Here is a 7,913-nt window from a genome sequence, read left to right on the forward strand (position 1 = left end):
GAGCYTTTACATTTTACATTTATGTCATTTAGCTGATGCTCTTATCCAGCGCGACTTAGTGCATTCATCTTAATATGGTTAGGGGAGACGACCACATTTCTTTGTCCTAGTAAGTACATTTGTCCTCAAAGTAGTTATCAGCAAAGTCTGCTAGTACAAAAAGTTAAGTGCGAGTGTTGGTGGGATTCTTTTTTTTTAGCACTCATTGTAACTATATATATACAAAAGTATGTGGACACCTTCAAATTATGGGATTTGGCTATTTCAGTCACACCCGTTACTGACCGGTGTATAAAATTGAGCACACAGGCATGCAATCTCCATAGACATACATTGGCAGTAGAATGGCCTTACTGAACAGCTCAGTGACTTTCAACGTGGCACCGTCATAGGATGCCTACCTTTCCAACAAGTCAGTTCACCAAATTTCTGCCCTGCTAGAGCTGCCCCGGTAAACTGTAAGTGCTGTTATTGTGAAGTGGAAACGTCTAGSAGCAACAACTGCTCAGCCGTGAAGTGGTAGGCTACACAAGCTCACAGAACGGGACTGCTGAAGCGCGTAGCAATGTCCTGTCCTCTGTTGCAACACTCACTACAGAGTTCCAAACCACCTCTGGAAGCAACATCAGCACAAGAACTGTTCGTTGGGAGCTTCATGAAATGGGTTTCCATGGTTGAGCAGCCGCACACAAGCCTAAGATCAGCATTCGCAATGCCAAGCATCGGTGTAAAGCTCACCGCCATTGGACTTTGGAGCAGTGGAAACGCGTTCTCTGGAGTGATGAATCATGCTTCACCATCTGGCAGTCCGATGGACAAATCCGGATTTGGCGGATGCCAGGAGAACTCTACCTGCCCCAATAGTGCCAACTGTAAAGTTTGGTGGAGGAGGAATAATGTCCTGGGGCTGTTTTTCATGGTTCAGGCTAGGCCCCTTAATTGCAGTAAATGGAAATCGTAACGCTACAGGATACAATGACATTCTAGACGATTCTGTTTTTTCAACTTTGTGGCAACAGTTTGGGGATCGCTCATCTTTCCCTCGATTCTGACTAGTTTCCCAGTCCCTGCCGCTGAAAAACATCCCCACAGCATGATGCTACCGCCACCGTAGGGATCGTGCCAGGTTTCCTGGAGAAGTGACGCTTGGCATTCAGGCCAAAGAGTTCAATCTTGGTTTCATCAGACCCAGAGAATCTTGTTTTTCATGGTGTGAAAGTTTAAGTGCCTTTTGGAAAACTCCAAGCAGGCTGTCATGTGGCCTTGTTTTTTTTTTCTCTGTCAGCTGTGGGACCTTTATATAGACAGGTGTGTGCATTTCCAAATCATGTCTAATCAATTGAATTTACCACAATTTACCACYATTGGAGTCCACCTATGTTCTAGAAACATCTCAAGGATGGTCAATGGAAACGGGATGCATTTGAGCTCAATTTTGATTCTCATAGCATAGGGTCTGAATACTTATGTAAGGTATCTGCTTTATTTATACATTTCTAAAACCTGTTTTCGCCTTTGTCATTATGGGGTATTGTGTGTAGATTGAGGAGGAAAATGTCATCCATTTTAGAATAAGGCTGTAACGTAACAATGTGGAAAAAGGAAAGGGTCTGAATACTTTCCGAATGCCCTGTGTAGTACTACTAGAGTTCTTTATCAATTATACCCTGCGTTTCTGTATTCTACTACATCTTTCCGGTTCAACTTCTTTGTGTGTTATGATGGTGAGGTATAGCGTCCTGTATTTCAGACCTGGGTTCAAATACTATTAGTACACACTGTACATGTTCATTTTAAAATGCAATGTATAGCCACATACTGTATGCAGTGCCTTTAGAAAGTATTCACACCCCTTTACTTTTTACACATTTTGTTGTGTTAGAGCCTGAYTTTTAAAATGGATTAAATTTAGACGTCACTGGCCTACACACTAGACCCCATTTAATGTTGAAGTGGAATTAACGATGAAATGCTGAAATGTCTTGAGCAATGAAGTATTCAACCCCTTTTTATGGCAAGCCTAATGTTCAGGAGTAAAAATTAGCTGAACAAGTAACATACGTTGCATGGACTCACACTGTCGAATAAGTCATGCAAAAATCATGTTAAATACTCTATCTCATCTCTGTACCCCACACATACAATTATCTGTAAGGTCCCTCAGTCGAGTAGTGAATTTAAAGCACAGATTCAACCACAAAGACCAGGGAGGTTTTCTAATGCTTCGCAAAAAAGTGCACCTATTGGTAGATGGGTAAAAATGAAAATGCAGACATTGAATATCCCTTTGAGCATGGTGAAGTTAATTAGACTTTGGTTGGTGTATCAATCCACCCAGTCACTACAAAGATGCAGGCGTCCTTCCTAACTCAGTTGCCAAAGAAGAAGGAAATCGCTCAGGGATTTCACCATGGTGACTTTAAAACAGTTAGTTTAATGGCTGTGGTTAGGAGAGAACTGAGGATGGATCAACAACATTGTAGTTACTCCACAGAACGAACGATGACCGAGTGGTAAGAAGAAAGCCTGTACAGAGTAAGAATATTCCAAAACATGCATCCTGTTTGCAACAAGGCACAAAAGTAATATTGCAAAAGAATGTGGCAAAGCAATTACTTTTTGTTCTAAGGCAAATCCAATACAACACATTACTGAGTACCACTCTATATGTTCAAGCATAGTGGTGGTTATGGGTGTGCTTGTAATCGTTAAGGACTGGGGAGTTTTTCAGGATAAAAAAGAAACAGAATGGAGCAAAGCACAGGCAAAATCCTACAGGAAAACCTGGTTCAGTCTGCTTTCCACCAGACACTGGGAGATGAATTCACCTTTCAGCAGGACAATAACCTAAAACACAAAAAGCCAAATATACACCGGAGTTACTTACCAAYAKGACCGTGAATGTTCCTGAGTGGCCGAGTTACAGTTTTGACTTACAGTACCAGTCAAACGTTTGTACACACCTACTCATTCCAGGGTTTTTCTTTATTTTTACTATTTTCTACATTGTAGAATAATAGTGAAGACAACTATGAAATAACACATATGGAATCATGTAGTTCCCACATGCTGAGTACTCGTTGGCTGCTTTTCCTTCACTCTGTGATCAAACTCATTCCAAACCATCTCAATTGGGTTGAGGTCAWGTGATTGTGGAGGCCAGGTCATTTGATGCAGCACCACCACTCTCCTCCTTGGTCAAATAGCCCTTACACAGCCAGGGGGTGTGTTTTGGGTCATTGTCCTGTTGAAAAACAAATGATAGTCCCAAGCGCAAACTGGATGGGATGACGTATCGCTGCAGAATGCTGTGGTAGCCATTCTGGTTAAGTGTGCCTTGAATTCTAAATACATCACAGACAGTATCACCAGCAAAGCACCATCACAACACCACCTCCATGCTTCACAGTGGGAACCACACATGCGGAGATCATTCGTTCACCTACTCTGTCTCCCAAAGACACGGTGGTTGGAACCAAAAATCTAATTTGGACTCGTCAGACCAAAGGACAGATTTCTACCGGTTTAATGTCCATTGCTTGTGTTTCTTGGCCCAAGCAAGTCTCTTCTTCTTATTGGTGTCCTTTAGTAGTGGTTTCTTTCCCTCAATTCGACCATGATGGCCTGATTCACACAGTCTCCTCTGAACAGTTGATGTTGAGATGTGTCTGTTACTTGAACTCTGAAGCATTTATTTGGGCTGCAATTTCTGAGGCTGGTAACTCTAATGAACTTATCCTCTGCAGCAGAAGTAACTCTGGGTCTTCAATTCCTGTGGCGGTCCTCATGAGAGCCAGTTTCATCATAGCGGCTGATGGTTTTTGCGACTGCACTTGAAGAAACTTTAAGACATGAAGGTCAGTCAATGCGGAACATTAAGAACTTTGAAAGTAATGATTGACTGTCAATTCTCTTTGCTTATTTGAGCTGTTCTTGCCATATGGACCAAATAGGGCTATCTTCTGTATACCACCCCTACCTTGTCACAACACAACCGATTGCTTCAAAATGCATTAAGGAAAGAAATTACTACATGATTCCAAATGTTATTTCATAGTTTTGATGTCTTCACTATTATTACACAATGTAAAAAATAGTAAACAAAGAAAACCTTGGAATGAGTAGGTGTCCAAACTTTTGACTCATACTGTAATTCCTTATGTTTTTATTTTAGTTAGTTTTGGAGTCAAACACAAAAGTGTTACCCTTGCTATTCAGTGCATATCAAGTTAACAAGCCTACTTGTTGTCTTTGGTTTATTTTATATAACATTTCAACCTTGCTTGATTTGTCTATTCCAAATWTGGCATTATTCCACTATTTGTATCCGTTTGCAGCAGTTTTAATGGCGTACTTTTATTTTGAAGGTGAACCGCTAATCGCTATTTTGGCTAGCTTCACATAGATGAAGTTTGGACTACTACAGCCTGGGGGTCACTGGGTGTGCTCGAGCACAAACGAAGCCGACTGTAGACGGAAGTCGGCGAGTGAAGTAGGGGGAGGTGCATCTGCGACAGCAAGAAAGTTGTAGCCTTGTAGCCTAGTGGTTGTTTAAAGTTAAGCGATATCATTCACACAAAGTAATGAGACTAGGTGAATAAGTACGCCTCCATTATAATGGCCTTCATTCTAGCACAGCATCCAGCCTAGCTGACGCAATGCTGTTCAATTGTCTTTTTTTCTCCTTTTTTTGCCATCCTACAAGGGTAAACTCCAATACTTTTTGAACGGATTATGACAGACATGATGCTTGGAACACTGGTCAAAATATGCGTTTTTGATTGGACACTGTCGTATGGTAAAATTGGCCTCATGTATAGGCCCTTGAACAAATACATCTGACCAAAAACATCCAAAATCCATCAGATTAACAGTTTTTAATGAAGCCAGCAACGCAAATAAATCTCAGTGACAGTATAAAGGTATTATTGCATGTTGACTAACCAGTCGCAGTGAAATTAGATTAAATCTAATAATTATCAGTTCCATTCAAGGTACATTAATAGATTGGCTTGATAGCGGCATTAATGGGTTGGCTAGCAAAGAAAATTTGACATCATTCACTTTTGGGAAAACTGGTCCAGCCACTTAGTAGCTGGCTATTGTTAGTTGAAATAATGCAAAATTATGTACTAATATGAAAGTGTAATTGTAAACTATAATTATATAAATAGAGCTGTCGCCGACTAAAAAAAATAGGATGGGCCGAAATTTTTAAACGTGTATTTTTTCATATAGACACCCTATGTGTTTTAATAAAATCAACTACAGGCATTGAGCTTGTCTGATGCTTAAAGCTTACGGGTTGATGCCGCACGAGGGCGCCAGAGATCTAAATAACCAGAAGAAAAACTACCTGACCCCACTATACTCATCCCGCTTCTGTTGGTTTTCGCAGATTCTGCGATTACTCTCCTGAAGTTGCCGGTAATAGGCTACACGAGGAGTCGGCAACCTTTTCATGTTGAATGCCAATGTATCTTACAATTTCTACCGACCTGCGTGGCTGTTATGGTTTTCATAGGCACATTTTCGTGAAACAGTTTCATTTAATTTATAACGTCTTCATATCTCAAAATCATTGTCATGTGGTTAATCAAAATGATATCCAAATCTAAATGAAAATGATACTTTTTAAGTTTGTAACTTCTATTGCCATTGCAAACTAGGTTAAAAAAAATTGCCTACATAAAGACAACAAATAAAAAAATTCAGCCTGCAGATAGAAAATATCCTGATAAAAATAAATATCCAATAAATCACATTGGTTACACATGGCCTGTCTGCAACGAACTTGAAACATTGTATCAACTATTAAATTGGGTCCAGCCGGAAGCTTGCTCTAGCAATCTTGCAACATTGTATAAAATATTCTGGACCCTCAGTTTCCCCATCAGTGAGCTCGGGACAGACACTATTTGCGCAAGGGATAAGAAGTAGTGATTGACTTGGGCAGGAGCTCACGGTAGCTGAGTACCAGCACTTCCAATTTTCTGCTGCTTGAGCTCCTGTTCCTCTTATAGAATATTAGCTCAAAAGTATTGTGAAGCTCCTGAACCTTAATATAAACAGTACCAGCACCCAAAATTAGTACCGGAACCTATTGAGACCCAATCACTGGCCACTTTAATAAATGGATCACTAGTCACTTTAAACAATGCCACGTTAATAATGTTTACATATCTTACATTACTCATATCATATGTATATACTGTATATTATACCAACTATTGCACCTTGCATATGCCGCTCGGCCATCGCTCATCCATATATTTATATGTACATATTCTCATTCACCCCTTTTAGATTTGTGTGTATTAGGTAGTTGTTGGGAAATTGATAGATTACTTGTTAGATATTACTGTACTGTCGGAACTAGAAGCACAAGCATTTCGCTACACTCGCATTAACATCTGCTAAACATGTGTATGTGACCAATACAATTTGATTTTCATTTTTTGTAATTATCCCTAATCTAAAAAAATTGTTTTTTCGGGTGCCAGCACACATCTTTCTCATTTGTCAGCCATGTGCAAGGTTCTACGTGGTCTAAATAACTCAACTGGCTAGTTTGACTGTCTGTAGAGAGAAGGGCGGGCTGTACGCTGATCTAGCTGCTCTGATTAGATGGAGTGAAGCTGTATTTCTCCGTCCACTCGCTTCATAATTTCACATGATCACTTTTCCTGCATGTTTTTGGTCTGATCATTTAGATTACTGCTGCCTGCTATATGATAAAACACATGATAAGGACATTTGCTATCAATGTGCATAATATGACATTTGTCTGCCTGCTACAAATTGAAGATAAACCCATAAATACACACCACAGGAGGATGGTGGCACCTTAATTGGGGAGGACTGGCACGTTGTAATGGCTGGAGCAGAATAGTTGGAAAGGTATCAACAACATCAAACTACATGGTTTCCATGTGTTTGATGCCATTCAATTTGCTCCATTCCAGCCATTATTATGAGCCGTCCTCCCCTCAGCAGCCACCACACACGCCCCTCTGCGCACTGCTCCTAATCTGCATTTTTCCCCCCGTGCAAACGTGCAAGGAGGTATTTTGTCAAAATATATTTATGCATATTAAAAAACATATTTTTTTTCTGATCACAAGTGTCATCCGATCTGACTATCAACTGTCAATTTACGGATACGATTACGAATACGGCCATGTGTAACGTCTTTCGTCGGAAGGCATGGACCAAAACGCAGCGTCGTAAGTGTTCATGATTCCTTATTACTCAAAAACACTCAAACAAAATAACAAAGTGAAAAAACGAAACAGTTCTGTCAGGTGCAGACACTAAACAGAAAATAACTACCCACAAACACAGGTGGGAAAAGAATACCTAAGTATGATTCCCAATCAAAGACAACGATAGACAGCTGCCTCTGATTGGGAACCTCACTCGGCCAAAAACAAAGAAATAGACCACATAGAATGCCCACCCTAATCACACCCTGGCCTAACCAAAATAGAGAATAAAAACCTCTCTATGGCCAGGTGGTGACACCATGTCAGCACACCCCTACTATCTATCTCTGAGTCGACTGCAGTCAAAACTTCAGGACCTTTGAGGACATGATTTTTGTAAAATTCATGCAGTTGACATGTTGGCGCAAGTTGGACAATGTTCATCCCCATAATGTAACACACTTTGAAAGTTGGTCACTGACTTGACAAAAGTGGTTTGCTGGTGTCCCTCTACAGCGGGGTCATCAGTAGTTAATAACACAGCCACAAACCTCCCCTATTTCAAATCAAATCAAAGTTTATTTGTCACGTGCGCCTAATACAACAGGTGTAGTAGACCTTACAGGGAAATGCTTACTTACAGGCTCTAACCAATAGTGCAAAAAAGGTATTAGGTGAACAATAGGTAAGTAAAGAAATAAAACAACA

Source organism: Salvelinus sp. IW2-2015, linkage group LG3, assembly GCF_002910315.2.
Source record: "Salvelinus sp. IW2-2015 linkage group LG3, ASM291031v2, whole genome shotgun sequence".
Lineage (NCBI taxonomy): Eukaryota > Metazoa > Chordata > Actinopteri > Salmoniformes > Salmonidae > Salvelinus > Salvelinus sp. IW2-2015.